The sequence below is a fragment of the Nannospalax galili genome, unplaced genomic scaffold (genome assembly GCF_000622305.1).
Source record: "Nannospalax galili isolate Female #2095 unplaced genomic scaffold, S.galili_v1.0 scaffold919, whole genome shotgun sequence".
Lineage (NCBI taxonomy): Eukaryota > Metazoa > Chordata > Mammalia > Rodentia > Spalacidae > Nannospalax > Nannospalax galili.
The window spans coordinates 887,088-904,331 of NW_008342543.1; positions in this window are offsets into that span (position 1 = coordinate 887,088).

The following is a 17,244-nucleotide window of genomic DNA, read 5'->3' on the forward strand; positions in this document are numbered from 1 at the left end:
CTCCAGGGGAGTCGGTCACACCTCTCAACCAATCAGTCAGCCTGATTTGCACTGGGGTGGGGGCGGGGGCACTAAGAGTTCCTAAGAGGAGAAGGGCCCAAGGCGCAGTTGATCTCTCCGGTTTTGTGCTGATGCGGAGGTCACAGGATCTGTGCTCTGGTGTGGAGGTTCCAGTGCAACCTTAAATGGGGGACGCCCACTCTTGTGTAAGTAACCCCTCACCCCTCCGAGGGACGAGGGGCCGGAAGGCATTTGCACGTCCCAGAAGGGATTGTAGCCACAAGCGCAAACACAAAGGAGTCTTCTCTCTGCTCCTTTCTCCTTAACACCAATGTGGGGCATATTCTAGTTCACCGGGTGGACCTAGCTCCGAGGCCAGGGTTCATTTTGTAAGTGGTGTGTACATGTGGTGTGTGTGTGTGTGTGTGCACATGTGGTGAGTATGTGTACACATGTGGTAAGTACGTGTGCACATGTGGCTTGTGAGTAAGCATGCACATGTGGACATATTTCTTCTACTCGTTTACCTGGGATTTGAACTGCCCAAGACTTGGTTCTAGAGAGAGTTTTTAAAAACTGGTGGGCTGGAGAGATGACTCAACAGTAAAGAGCACTGGCTACTGTTGCAGAGGCACCAGGTTCACCCCCATGGCAGGTACCAACCATCCATAACTCCCATTCCAAGGGAATTCAGTGCCCTCTTCTGACCTCCGTGTTCATTGCAGGGCACGGGTGCAGCTCTACACATGCAGGCAATGCACTCCTACACATAAAATAAAAAGTAATAGATGAAATATTCTTTAAAAACTGGTAAAGTTTGAGACTGAAATCCTTTAAAACTTTTAACTGCCATCCTTGCTAAGTAGAAAACAGTCTGTCATACACTGGTTATTATTTTACATCATACATGTCCTTCAAGGGACTGGCAGATAAATTTTCTGGGGGTTGGGCCCGTATCCAAGTTACTTCTGCAGTGTGTTTTTCCCCAACCTTTCATTAATCATATTTGTTCTCTGTCTCCAGAAACCTCATCGCTGGGTTTGGGAAATAAATTTGATTCCCATTAAAAGTTAAGGGATCAGCAGGGCGTGGTGGCACACGCCTTTAATCCCAGCACTGGGGAGGCAGAAGCAGGCAGATCTCTGTGAGTTCAAGGCCAGCCTGGTCTACATAGTGAGCTCCAGGACAGCTGGGGCTACAGGGAGACCCTGTCTCAAAAAGATAAAAAAAAAAAAAAAAAAAAAAAAAAAAAAAAAAAAAAAGTTAAGGGATCATGAACAAGTTGTATTATGCTTTATAGAGAATTCAGTATAAACAAAGTGAGTTTTCAAAATTTTCAGATACTTATGATGAATTTTTTTTTGCTTTCATCTTCTTTCTGAAAAATAAACTTTGAACGCACCTAAACCACGGTCCCCAAATAATGAATCTCAATGCAGAGGCTGAGAAGTCATCCCTTTGATGAAAACTGAGATAGACAATGTTCCCAGGTTTGAAAAGAGAAAATGCTTTCTATCCAAATTCCACAATTTCCTGACTACGGCTAGAACCATTTTATTTTTCTGAGGAAGAAATGTAAAAATGCTGCTTTCTCAGTATCTGTGATAGCGAACTTGGGGTATGGGTATTCAGATGTTCCATATGTCTGTGCTGAACTCAGGCACAGCTAGATTCAATTTAAAGCAAACAGAGGAAGCTTCCTCACCCTGCCTGTCTCTCTATTTTTATGACAAAGCCCCATTTCATGCTGATCCTCAGCAAGCAGGAAGTAATGTTGCATATCAAATTTGATCATGGAGGAAGCTCAGCTACACACAGCATCTTCCAGGGCACCTGTAGGCTTCCCAACAGTGCCCACTCGATCTGGCAATATCCCCCATCCAATTCCTGTCACTGCAACATGTGCAAGTTACTGCGTTTTTCTGCAATAATATGTCATCATTAACCATATGCCTCCTCACCACCTTTTTTTTCTTCAGCAATTCTCCACCATTAATTTTTAGTATGGTTTCCAGAAGACAGTTGGCTCCCATCCAAGCCTAATGAGGTTGAGATTCGTAAAGTTCGATAATTGTCAGGGGAGGAATGTAAATGCAATAAAAGGCAAGCTTCTTTTTGTCCTGCCTCTCAGCAATCAGAGATTGACTGATGCTGGTCCCGTCTGGGCACCTCAATGGACTTCTTGGGGGCAGAAGGACACCTGAGCTCAATACCAGTGAGGTAATAATCACCTTTGATAAATGCGGAGATGAGACGAATGATGATTAATGCAGTGCATCAATTTTCACAGAATATGTTTTATCCGTGGAGCTCGTTATTTAATTTAAATTGACAAGCATTCATCAAATTCCAGAACGTGACAAATACTGTCTTAAAATCCATGCAAATAAAATGTTAATGAAGGAAGGGAAACTGCCTTCAAGTGTGACCCATTGTGTGGAGGAGGAGAGGCTGGCAAATGGGGCTGTTGTTGGTAGCTCAGGAGGCCCCCAGAGGGGCTTAGAAAAATCATCTGTTTCTTTCAAGCAAGATCTACTGGATGGGTTGTTAAAACGTTAGGTTCAAAAACAGTGGCTTTCAGTCCCTTTGACCACTGAACACTTGTTATGGCAAGAGCAAACAAGAATGAGCTTTTAGTTTGATTTGACTTGAATTAAATTATGTTAGGGTTTTTAACCTGACAGTCCATTGTTGGGAAATATTTATTTATGTTCATGAATATTTGAGTGTGAGAATCTACTGTAAGCTCTATGAAATTTAAAAACAGATCACATTTTCCTCTGAAAATACGGCACCTGGATTGAGATGTGCCAAATCTGTAAAATACATTTTGTAGTCTAAGATTACCGTGGGGAAAATGAATGTAAACTATTTCCTTAGAATTGTTCATGAACCACATGTAGAAATGACAGTAATCTGCGTGTATTAGGTTATCTGCATACACTATCAAAACCAGCTTTCTTATTTCATATTTTTAAATTATGGCTACTAAAAAAATCTTTCATTAACTATGCAGCTCCATTATAATGGTGTCACAAATGGTACTGGAAATGAAGGCAATTCCCCTGTTTCTCTGTCGTCGGTGGGGCCTCCTGGTCAAAACTATTGTCTCTGACTACATCAACACATTTTCCTTGGCCCTCATATCACAATGTCTTTGCTGCATCGGAGAAGTGTGCACTAGGAGAGCCTGGAGCTTGTGAAACCCCTCTTTGAATGTGATACCATTTAGGCAAAAAATAGGTAGGTTCAAAACACCTCACTTTTAAAACTAAAGAAGTGGAAAGCCAGGAATATCCATACTATGATTAGGCTATAGTATCAATGACAACGTAAAAGCCAAAATGTTGATATCAGATCCAAATCTCACAAGACAGTTGAAAATTTCCTGAGAAAATTAACTTCTGATAGTGTTGGCTTTGGTGGGAGAACTCAGAAGAAATCACTAATCTATTATTATTATATTATTGGTCACTAATAGTCTGTAAAACTCTGTCATCCTTAGTAGTGTTGAAATTGCTAATCAACCCCCCTGCTTAGAAAAGATCTCCTGTATCTGTCTGGGAAGTCTTTATGGGTGTTACCTTTACACTAGATCACTGTGAGCACTGAAATTGCCCTTGTCCTGGAATGTGAGGCAACACCTCCACCTAGCGGCTGATTGGCGGAATTGTAAACAGTCTCCTAGACAGTAAGGGTATGAGGCCCTATATGTGGGCGTCTTTGCCCCGTCATCCTGCCCTCTCTGTACACTGCAAAGACAACCTTACTATCTAGGAACACATAGAATATGGAAAGAAAGTGAATGCTACCAAAAGATTTAGAAAGTAGCCACATCATTGGAAGTCATTTAAAATTATCATGGTTTTAGACGATGCCCTGAGTTTATCAAGGCAGGCTGTTGGGTAGAAGGTGAGTCAGAATTTTTAACGGCAGAGTGGAGTTAAGAGGAGACGCTGGGCAGCTAGCTTTGTCATTGCAGCTTACCTAAAACCCTAGTTTGTTTCTAGTTGATACATCTATCTTGTTAAATCTGTATTATCTACTAGAATTGGTATTTGCAAATAGCTAACAAATAGCCAGTATCAATCACAAGCAGACACGGCATCTAGCAATTGAACCAGGAGGACAAACCCAGGAAGCATAAGACAATTTTGTGTTTATGTTTCCCAGCAGAATAGGAAGGGACTCGCTAGGAAGCCCCGAGACTTAGCCAGTCTGGTACACTGGAGAGGCTCTAGATACTCAACGGAGATATCCAAAGTCTTACCTGATGCTGACGGGCTTACATCACGCCTTCGTTATACTGTCGTTTTTAATTAACAGACTACATTTTTACATATTCATGATTATAGAAGTAGAAATTCATAGCCAATAAACAGTAGGTTATCAGAATCTTATATGCATTTACCCAGACTGCCAGTTTTGGAGAACTCCTTCTTCTTAGTGCCAGCTCGATGGATGAAGTAGATGGAATTATTTCCTCTACAGATTACCACAAATAAGTCATATTTTAAGGCGCATATGTGTATATAAGTAGTGTGTGTGTATGTGTGTAGGTATATGTATGCACATGTATGTGTGGAGGCAGGCATGCACAGGTGTGTGGAAGCCACAGGTTGAATATTAGTGCCTTCCTTGATCACTCCCCACTTACATATTAGGCAGTATTTTTCTCTTGAACTCGGGGCTCACAAATTCCACTACTTTACCTATTCAGTTTTGTCTCACGCAGGCCGCCACTCTAGCCTAGTATTAATGTGGGTACTGTGGATCCAGACCACAGTCCTCATGCTAGCATGACAGGTGCTCTAAACACTACACTGCCTCCTCCGGCTCTAACTGTTATATTCTTACAAACTCTCTGAGCTTTTCTTCCGGGGCACTAACGGACATCAAAGGGAGAAATGTGTGGTGAGGAGACTTTATGGATGATTCTAGTAGGGAAATCTACGTCCAGGCACAGCGGTGACAGGCAGAGGGCAGGAAGATCAGTCTTGTGATTATCTTGTTTTAGTTGAGAAGCAGGGGTATTGGGAAGCCAGCCAGCTCCTGAAGAAGTGGGTTGGAATTCACATTTACAGTAACAAGACAGACCTTTAAAGAACAACTTTCTGAGTATCGGTCCGTGCATAGACTCTTATGGTGATTACTAATAATCATCTTATTATCTGTACGTGGTGAAGTAGGAAAAAAGGATGTTAAGGGATGCAGGAAGTGAGGTAAGGTAAGTAAGGTAAGTAAGGTAAGTGAAGTAAGGTAAGTACTAACAATACACCAGATAACTCATTCAGACCCATTTAACTCATAACTTCTAGGCTGTGACGCACCATTTTTCAGACAAGAGACTAACGTCTGTAACACTTTAATAAGCAATCTAAGACCAAAGAAATAACAAATGTAGTTCTAGGAACTTCGGAGAGATATGTCTTATAAGTATTATCTCTGTCCTGGGCCCGGATGCTTATCAAGAAATGCTTATCAAGTAGGTGGTCCTGGGTTCGAAATCCAGCACCAAAACAAAAGCAAAAAGAGGAGATAGTGCTAGCCGATGCCAGAAGCTGCGCACGGTACCTCTACCGTGTACGTGTACTGCGCACTGCCAATTTGCCTATAATCAGTTATGTTTCCACATGCTCGCCCTGGAACTTGCTGCCTTTCTTTTCATTGGGAGGAGATCTGAGGGCTGGAGCCCCCGGAGGCATCAGGTGGTGACACCCCATTTAGAAGCACTTTTGAAATTCCCTTCTCCGTGGCCTACTTCCCGAAACTCCTACGTAAAATCGAGGCTGGAGTTTCCCCCGTTACTGACCTCTCTTCTGTTTCTCACTAATTTCCTTGAACTCCGACAAATTAATTCAAAGACAACACAATTATTAAAAATCTCTCTCTAACGTCATTCTCCAAATCCAAAAACTGAATTAGAAGAAAAAGCCTGAATGTGGTTTGAGAACGGAGATGCCGCTCACGGTTTTCTTTTGCCGTATTCATAAAGCTCCATCCGAACCCCTGTGAGATTACGGAAAACGCAGGTCCTATTTCCATGAACAGTTGTTCGTTTTGTCATTTTCATCCAAACACCTTAGTCACAAGTAATTGGATTTCCCCAGTACAGAAGAGCTGGCATTTTTATGATAATGAAGTTGTGCGCTGGGGCTCATTTGACATTAAAGGTGCTTTGCAAGTATATTATGAAAACCCAGCTTAGAAGAGTAGATGGAGGAATAAAAAGCTTAATCTCCATGAGGTATACTGAAGTGTCCAGAGGATACTAAGCTTTGGCAGGTGAATAAACTCTTAAAAGTCACTGTGGTACACGAAACTCAGGCAGGGCATTAAAAACATGATTCTTATTTTATATCTCAGGAACATTTCACAACTTCTTTATGTCTATTTGACAGAAAAGCATTGTGGTCCTCCAAGATATAACTTTTAAAGGGGGAAAAAGAGAGAAATAGGAAACAGATACAATCAGAAAATAATAACCTAAATTGGAATGTGATTTTTTAAGGGAAGAAGGACTCACCAACTTCAAAAAAGGTGTGACTATGTATGGGAGTTGAAAAATAACGTACCATGGCTGATTTTCTTTAAATAAATTATTTGTAGATGTCTGACATTCCCAACAGGTATATTGCAGGCTGATCTAGACTGAATTTGATTGGAATCAAATTCACATAAGTGTTCTATGTTCACATAAATCAAATTCACATAAATCACATAAATCAAATTCACATAAGTGTTCAATGTTCTGTCCTCACTTGAGTTGTAACTTGAAGGATAAGAAATACTTTGGGTGAGAATAATGAAGGGTATTCATTTCATAGATTAAGCAAACCATTTTCAGTGTGTTATCACTATTAGAAATGAATGATCAAGTTTAATTGCTCAATGGAAAATTCAAAATGTATGGCATTTGGAAAGGTGTAAAGACAATCTCACATAAAAATGCGTGTGCTGCATTGGGCCTGAGGATTATACCTGCATTTCTAGGCTTTGGGAGACAGAGGCACAGACAGAAGCAGAGAGGGATTGCCTCAAGTTCAAGGCCAGCCTAATTTAATACAGTGAGCTCCAGGATAGCCTGAGGTACAGATAAGAACTTGTCACACGCTAACAAACAAACAAACGAAACAAAACAAGAGCAAAAGTACATGTGAATACTAATTACTCAGGTGGAATTCTGTAGAGAACTCTGAATAGGAAAAGAAAGACATTAATTGGAAAGTTACAATGTGAAAGAAAATAGAGTTAAGTATACATTTAGCCATTTGTATTTCAATAGTGTGTGAGGTTTGTTATACAAATACATGAATGATAATTTGAAAATGCTTTAATTTTTGAAAGTACAAAGATACCTATATTAGTAAAAGGTAAAATAGACACTATTCAATGATGCATAATATTAGATGAAATTTAGGGCAGGAACAAAGAAATACCATCTTAATAGCACAGAGTGGATTGGATTCTGAAACAGACTTTGACTTACGCTTCCTAAGATCTCTTCTATTACTGTTAACGGTGTGCTATCTAGAGCATGCTTGGGTTCAAACATCTCCTCGTGTGCTCAGGATCTGATATAATTTACCCAACAAAGATTTTCTAAACAATCAAAATGTGAAAAGGAGCTCAGCTCTCTATCCTGTCTAAAATTATAATTCAGTCATTTCTTTACGTTAATGGTGGTTTTAAAGAAAACGCAAAGTATTTTACTCAGAGCCATGTTAATGAAAAGATATTTAGTGGCAAATTAATACTTTCATTCCTCTTTGATCTTGGTGTGGCAATTTGTTGGCAGTATTTCATTTTATTTCTCAGCCGTTTCCTACCAATACTTAAAGAAACAATTTCTATTTATTAAACTTGCATTGCTATATTTATATTCGTAAATATTTCTAATGGCTTTTCATTACTGCATTCTTAAAATTTGTTCTGGTTTCAGTCGATCCCCTGGGGCTCTCTATGTAAACAGTTCTGCAACATAGAGTCTGCTTTGCCACTTCTGGTAAAGTTTATGTGTCTTGTTTTCATTTTGTTTTTTAAAAGCTCTAGGACCTGCGGTGCAAGTCTAAGTAGCAAGAACTTGTTTTTCAAAATAGAGTAGTTCAGCTCTGTTTTCCTGATGTCAGAAGAAATCGATCGTTTGTGACCCCAGTTTGCTGAGGGCTCTCCCTAGCTGCCCTGATACTCTGAGCACATGCTGAATTTTTCAAATGTTATTTATGTGCCTATGAAATTGATTTTATCTTTTAAATTGATTTTTCATTCATTTTTATCAATATAGTAAATTATAATGACTTATTTTCAAAATAATATGAAACCAGGCATAGATGCATAGGTTAAATCCCATTTGACATGAAATATCCTATTATTGTTTTTTTTATTGTTTTTATTTTATTTTCTTCTTGATTTATTTTGTTTTGTGGAGTATTTTACATGTTTTTGACTTTTTAAATTTTACTTTTTATTGAATTTTTGAAATGTACATACAATATAGTGTGATAGAATTTAGATCTCTTCTGCTATCTGCAAACACCCATCGCTGCCCCTGTCGAATTTAATGTACTCTCTTATATATGTAATACGATGTGTAGAGACTGATTTGGGTCCCCAGCTGTCCTTCAGTATAGTTCCATGTACTGGACTCGCCAAGATTCCCATCCCAATAAGACACCGTCTTTCCTGCTCTGAGGAGCCCTCAATTACCAAAAGTTCCATAGGCTGGGCTGAGAGTTCTCACCCACTCCTCCCACATGTCTCTGCTGGGATTTTGTCTGCTTTGAGCTTGTGTAAGATTTGTGCATGCTGTCCACTGCTGTGAGCTCATATGAGTAACTGAACAGCTGTCTGGAAGACTCCATGTGGTCATTGACCCCTCTGGCTCTGACAGCCTTCCTGCCCCTCCTCAGCAATGATCCCTGAGCCCCGGGAGGCAAAGGTTTGAAAGAGGTGTCCTCTTCAGGGATAAACACTGCATCCTCTGCTTCTCTGCATATTGGCCAGTTGTGGGTTTCTGTGATAATCACCTTTTCTAATTGAAATATAGGCCTGCTCAATGGGAGGAAACTCCCGTGAAATATCCTAAGCCTAGCCAAATACACATGGCTGGAGAGGTCATAGATACTAGAGAAAAAACAACTTTTTCCACATCCCTAAACCAACGTAAGTTCTTAATTTATTCTAAACAGGCATCTTCACATTTACAGATTTTTTAAAAAATTATGGATATGTGTGTATAGAAGTCTATGTGTGGGTCTGTGCGCGTGTGAGCACAGTGTTCCCTGTGTTTTCCATGGTTGTAAGCTAACTGACATAGGAGCTGGGCACTGAATTCAGGTCTTCTTCAAGAGCAGTAAGTGCTCTTAACCATGGAGCTACATATCTGGCTGTTTTGTGCTTTATATTACGAGTGAGATTAATCAATAATTACTATTCTTTCCATCTTATTCAGGATAGTTTTCATATTTTTAAAAAATATTTTACTTTTTACTTTTATTTTATGTGTATGCGTGTATTGCCGGCATGTAGGTAAGTGCACCCTTGTCGTGCAATGTCCACAGAGGTCAGAAGAGGCTGTCGGATCCCCTGCAACTGGAGTTACGGACACATTTTAGCTGCCATGTGGGTGCTGGGATTTCTTTTAAGCTAGTTTCTATAAGCTAATAGCACAATGCTTTTTCTTCCTCTGTTTTTATATTATCTTTCTGTTCTTGAAGATTTGACAGAATTGGCCAGAGAAACCAATTTTCTGTAATCATAGTTTAGAAAATATTTTGATAACAACTTCAAATCCTTTAATAAATATGTCTTCAATTTTCTCCTTTTAGTATTAGTTTTAGTTAGTTGAATTTTTCAAGAAACTTTTATGTTTCATCTAACTTTTCAAAGGCAACCGTAGAAAACTGTCTCATGCTCCCTTTGTAGTTTGTGAAATTGACAGAATAAGTCATTCATTCTTCCCACATGGTATTGACACCCTGAGTTCTGCATGTGATCAGTTCACATTGACAATTTCTTTGATATATTCAAAGAATTGCTGACAATGTTTAGTTGCTTTTTGTCATTTTCTGTTTCATTGATGTGCTGGTCAGCTTTTGGCAACGTGAGACAAGCTGGAGCCCCCTGGGAGTAGGGAGCCTCACTTGGGGGATGTCCTCCACCAGTTTGGCCTGTGATCACATCTGTGGGACATTTTCTACATTATTAATTCATGTAAGAGGGCCCAAGTGTGCTGGACAGTGCTGACCCTGGGTAGGTGGGCCTGGGAAGTGTAAAAAACATAGCTGGCACACCAGAGGTCGGTAAGCAGCATTCAGACATCATCTCTGTTTCAGGTTCTGGCTCCAGGTTCCCGCCTTGAGTTCCTGCCCTCTTTTCCCTCAGTGATGAACTGGAACATGGAAGAGAAGGTAAATAACACTCTTCCCCCTAATTTGTTTTTGATCAGTGTTTTATCACAGCAATAGGAACCAAACTAAAACTTAAACAATTGATTTCTGTCTTTACTTAAATCATGTGTGCTCTTTGTTTTAATTTTTCTTGCCTATGGTATTTTTGTAAATCATTGATGTATATCCTTTTAAAAACATAGCATTTTACAACTATTAAATAATTTGTGGCTTTTACTTTGTATAGTTCTTGAGTTCGAGGTATTTTGAAAACTTTTCCTTACAATTTCATCTTGAATTTATGAATGGTTTACATATATTATGTTTAGCTTTCAGATATCTAAAGATGGTTGAGATAAACATTAATTCCATTGGGAATGGAGAGTGTGCTTCATAGGATTTTATTTTTTTTAATTATCTTTTGTGTTCCATCACGACAGCTGTTATGACAAGTGTGCCACTTGTAACTTCAAAGGGATTCATGTCTACATGTGTTGAATGCAGCAGCCCATAATTTGTAATTTGAACAAGACAAATAATTCATGCAAATTCAAAGATCTCTACTGATTATTAGAATTTTGCTTTTGTTATATTAAATTATTATAAGACAGGAATTCCAAACAAGTGTGATAAGCGTGAGCTGTTATGACAAGTGTGCCACTTGTAACTTCAAAGGGATTCATGTCTACATGTGTTGAATGCAGCAGCCCATAATTTGTAATTTGAACAAGACAAATAATTCATGCAAATTCAAAGATCTCTACTGATTATTAGAATTTTGCTTTTGTTATATTAAATTATTATAAGACAGGAATTCCAAACAAGTGTGATAAGCGTGACTTAACTATTTTTCATTTCAGCTATTTTGCTGTAACCTAACAGTCATTACTAGATGCATATATAAATATAAGTGTTGCATTCCTGATTCATATTTCCTTTCATCATAGTGATATGTGGCTCTGTATGTCTGTGGACCACCTTCCATTCTCAGTGCTACCTGGGGTTAGAACAGCCTTGTCAAGCTTCTCTAGTGCTTACCCTGCAAGGTGGATCTTCTTTTATTACACAAAGAATTTTATTAGGGAGTAAATCATTATTTGGTTAAGAAGTTCCAAACACTTCATGCAATTAATGTCCATGAAACTTATTTAAGTGACAGAACTATTTACATTAATAACAAGCAATTCCCCCAAATTCAATATTACTTAAATGGAGCTAATTAAATTAATTAGGCATCTGGGAAAGGACACTCTCAAAGCCTTCAACTTTATTTTAGTTTTCATCATAGATTTATTATACACATTGTAAAGTATAATTTTAAATATTGATACAATTATAGTTTAAGAAAGTGAAATAAGTAATCAATGATTAATCTGTGAAATAATATTTTGCCTACAATATTTTATTTATTTTCTTTTTATTTTAAAATATTTTATTAGCATCACTTCCTTTAAGAAGTAACATGAATACATTGAAAGACATTACACAAGTTGTAGAGTTGAGAAAGGGAGTGATCAGCAAACTCGCATTACAGGAACAGTGCCAAGCCTCGCATATTGTTGAAGCTTGTCAGTACAGTTTGTAAGTATGCAATATTCAAAACTTATTCTACACATAGATGTCAAATTTACATTCTAAGATGTAATTATGTATTTTTCATTTGAGGATTATATCCCTTTAATTATTACAGTATTTTCTATTTCTTTTCTTGTTTGTTTTAACTTCCCAGGCTGTGCTTTTTATCTCTAGAAGTTCAATTAGAACTTAGATCAAGGCATATTGGGGCTGTAAAAGAGCAATAAAAATGTAATAGAAAACCTCTTGGTATGTGGTAACAGAAGAGACCGACCATCAAGACCTGGGTACCCAGGAACTCCTGTGGAGTGAGGACCATGGATGGACCTCAGGGGAGATGGGAAGTTTGATCCAGAGAATCAGTCTTCACAACACCCGAATCTACAAATAACAGAGGCTGCCCTGTCCCCAGCTTAAGGAGACAAAGCCTCTGCCATGCAAACAAAACCTCGAACCTCAGGGGAGGGGGCTGCAGGGAATACAGTCACCAGAGAAGTCTGAAACTACTGTCCAACATCAGGAAGTCCTCCATGTGCTCCTCTGCTTCACCATCAGCCTGTCACAAGAGGAATGTGGACTCATGCCTCAACGTCCACACAAAGCTTCAGTCTCTTGTGAGGGGATCACAGCTCCAGCTCACAGGAGAAGACCACAACTCTGGCACAGGGAAGATGGGCACTGCTCCAACCTCCAGGACAGGACCACAGTTCCAGCTCCAAGAAGGGGACCAGAGCTCCAGGTTCACAGGAGCAGACCAGAGCTCCAGCTTACAAGAGGGAACCACTGCTCTAGCTCTAAGGACCTGACCATAGCTCCTTCCTAAGTAGGGTAGGTTAAAAGGGACCACATTTTTAATGCACAAGAGAGAATCACAGCTCCTGTTCATGGGAGTAGACCACAGCTCTAGCTCAAAAAAGAGGCCCACAACTCTAGTTTCATATTGCAGCTCCAGATTCACAGGAGAGGACCATGGCTCCAGGTCAGCTCCAGCACGCAGGAGAGAAACACACCACCAGCTCACAGGAGGGAACCAGAGCTTTAACTGACAGGAGAGAACAACAGCTCTAGGTTGACTGGAATTACAGATTCATGGAAGGGGACCTCAGCTCCAGTTCAAAGGAAGGGGTAACAGCACTGGCTCACAGGAGGGGACCTCAGCACCAAGTTCATGGGAGCAAACCAGAGCTCCAGCTCATAGGAGGAGGTCACAGCTCCAGCTCACAGGAGGGGACCCCAGTTCCGGCTCACATGAGGGGATCACAGCTCTAGCTCACAGGAGGGGGTCACAGCTCCAGGTTCACAGGAAGGGATCACAGCTCCAACTCATAGGAGGGGAAAACAGCTCCAGCTCACAGGAGAGCATCACAGTTCTGGCTCACAGGGAGCCTCAGGAAGCTGAACCTTTCTTTGTGGTTGGAGTTCATCTTGTCTGTGTTTTGTAATTAAAGTCCTTTGTAGCCAGGTGATAATAGAGCTTATATAGTTTGGCCTTTTCCTTTGGTAATCCCTGCCTTTTCTTGACACTACATAGACAATGGAAATTAGATGCATAATTATTGAGATTCTTAGGCTTCCTCTGTCATTTTGGCATTTGTCTTAATTTTGTTCTTGGCTTTGATTGCCTATCCTGCCTGCATCAATTCCTCTGTATAGATTACCTGAATCATTTTAATTTTACACTGCTATTTAAAGCATCTATTTAGTTTTAAATTATGTGTATATATGTGGGATTATGCACATAAGGTCAAGTGCCCATGGAGGCCAGAAGAGAGATACCCTGGAGCTGTAGTTACACATCCTTGAGAACCACATCGGTGCTGGGAATTGAACTCAGGATCCTTGCAAGAGCAATATACGCTCTTAACTGCTAACCAATCTCTACAGTCTGGAACTTCCATTTTAATTGACTAACATGTATTGATGGCTCAAGGTCCTATGGTATGATTGCTTCAGATATTATCTATATTTAATCTTTCATAGTCTATTAGCAATATGCTTTTAATACTTCAGTGAATACCTAGCATGATACAGGTCTCTTTTGTCACACACATTGATTCTGCATATTTATCACATGTACTGTATATACACATATTCCAAACCTCAGTAGAAAATGTAATTGCCATAAGACACATACATATTTTAGAGGATTTAAGAAATAGTAACATCTTCCATTTTAAGCTAGATTCTTATCATTACTCTCGATCTTTGTTTATTTTCAAAGTTACTTGTTATTCTCTGGTATTGTTGTGGTCTCAGAGACAGGACCCAATCAGTCTTCCAGACAAGAGATGCAGCAATGAAAAACTTATTATGATCGCAATTGGGCCAAACATTCCCCGCGGGAGTAGGAGAAAAGTGATCCTGAGTTAAAGCAACAGAGTCCTTTTATAGGTCTTTCATGACCCAAGCCAGCAAGCAATAAGCAGAAATATGTGGTTAGCAGATTTGCATAAACTCATTTTAGAATTACAGAAAATCTTATAGATAAAATCTTATGACACTATGGTCAGCTAGTTTCGAGAAACCCATTTTGCAAGTCAAGGTTTGCTGATTTTTTAAAAATACCCTTTGTGCTCGAATAGCAACATGAATCTTACTTCAAAAGAACTAAATATTAAACCCCAGAAAAACAACCCTTTTACCTTAGCTGACAAATTTAGACTGATGATTCAACTCATATCAAGAATACTGAAGGGATGGGGCTGGAGGGATGGCTCAGCAGTTAAGAGCACTGACTGCTCTTGCAGAGGACCTGGGTTCGATTCTCAGCACCCACATGGCAGCTACGAACCGTCCTTAACTCCAGTTCCAGGGGAATCCCAAGCCCCCTTCTGACTTCTGCGGCATCGCACGACACAGGTGCACTCACATACATGCAGGCAATGCATTCACACACGTAAAATAGAAATAACAAATAAAACACTAAAAAAGGGATATTGAAGGGAAAAACAAGGAAGTTTCAGAAGTCAGTGAGGCCAGCAGGGAGCCAGCCTCCTGCGGTATAATTAACTTTAGATTAAATGAGACTTCTTTGTTTATTTTCAAGCTGGGCGTGGTATCTCACACTTATAATATCAGTCAATACTCACTACACTGAGGCAGGAATATTGCCTGAGTTCCAGGTTAGACTTGGACTCTGTCCTAAAACAACAAATGTTTTCAAATGTTCTACAGCTGGTATATTCTTTACTTTTGCTTCATAAGCAAATGTGCCCGTTTCTTTTTTTTCTCTTTGAGACTGGAAGAATATTGATGCTAAACAAGACTTTGCTCAAATCTTTCAAAAATGTTTTTCCACATTTGCTAAGGTCCATGGTTTCTGATGAGAATGCACAATTGGTCAAGCCACAGCCCTCAACCCCGTATAGCGTATGTCCTTTTCCTGTAGTTTAAGAGTTTGTACTTTCATAATTCTTAGCCATACAATATGATATATTTAAACGAGGTAACATTTTATTGATTGAAGTTTTCTGAGACTCTTAAACTATGAACTTCAATCTTAGAGATTTAGCTTTTTTATTATGTATTTAAGCTGAAGATAAACAACGTTAAGTTTCTAGGCTCAATCTGAAAACTGATGGATTTAAGAGTTCTTAAAATTATCTCTTACAAAAATGCAGTAAAAAAAAAACTGTCAAAGTGGTCAGAATAATCTTCTAGAACTCTTGAAACTGTAAAAATTTGCCTTCAACTTGGTGAATAATTACTTTATGTTCTCTCTCTTTTGTGGCTCTTAGCTCCAGATCCCTAGATGTGAGTACATATCCCAATGTAACCACAGGAGCCAGGAAAGTGGAAATGAACCATGGGGATGAAGAGAAAGGAGTTCAAGAGTTGTGAGTTAGTAGGAGACAGGTTTTATTAAGGGGGAAATGAGGAAATTGTGGGTACTTTAAATGGGAAGGGATCAGGAAGGGTTATACAGGGGGAGAGGGAAGAGAGATAATAACATTTAGATGGCACAAAAAAACAGAGAGAGATGTATTAGTTCAAAGTCCTACATAAAAATACATATGTGACAAATACACAAGTACATGTATGTAGCTGAACACTGTAACAAAAACACAGTTCCAGGCAAGAGAAATCTCCCTTAGAGTTGTTGCCCAGGGCCATCTAAAAGATTCCCCCCAATTCACAGATCATTGCCCTCCATTGCCTCCCAGAACTCAAAGGTAAGACCCTATTGCTAAAGACAGGACATACTTCAAACACTGGACCTAGAGCAATTGAGTTGGAACTGACCTGGAAGCCTCCCCTCCCTGAAGACTAGCCCTCAAGGTATCAATGGAAACTGTGCAAGCTGCTAAGGGACAAAACTTGATCAATCGTCCAAACCCACTTTTAAAGCCTAAAACCCATCAATGACTGGCCCAGCAAACTTTCACTACTGGTGCAGCAGTGGCACTTTATATTTGGGGACAATGAACAGCTCCATAATTAGAATTAATGCCCACTCAATGGAAGGGGACTCATGTCTGGGACTGTAAACACAGCCAAGTAAATACATGTGGCTGGAGAGGTCATAGATCCTAGAGAAGAGCCTACTTTTGCTACATCTTTAGAACAATGTAATTTCTTACTTTATCATATATGCACCTTCATATTTATAGACGGGTGTCCCTTTAACCCCTCATCAAAGGAACTTCTTTTGCAAGAGATTGGATATCGTTTACAAAGTTCCAGAACTGTTGAAATGCAGAGAGTAAGTGTCCATGCAACATTTAACACTGAGACATCTTCAGTGAAACCTCTAGACATAAGATGAATGCATCTCTCAGATCTCACCATAGAAATTTCCTTATGCAGCAGATGGTGATTAACACAGGAACACACCGTTGAACAATGTGCGGAGAACCAGAGGCTGCAGAGTGCTCATCCCTGACTAGGACACCTATTTCAAGCCTCTGGTTCCTAGGGCTCAAAGATTATGGTGGAAGAGGAAATGAAAGATTGTAAGAGTCACAGGTAGATAACCACATGGAACCAGAACTGCCCACATTGCTGGCTAGTTACTCATATGACCTCAAAGCAATTGTGACAGTGAAGCTCAAAGCAGACAAAATCACAGCATAGACATAGGGAAATGGGTAAGAAATCCCAATCCACATCGATTTTTGCAATTAATGGCTTATGGGAGAGAAAGAGACAGTATTTTATAGGGATGAGATTGTTGGTGGGTCCAGTAGAGACTCTATAAGTAAGATAGGCAGATAGATAGATGATAGATAGATGATAGATAGATAGATAGATAGATAGATGATAGATAGACAGACAGATAGAT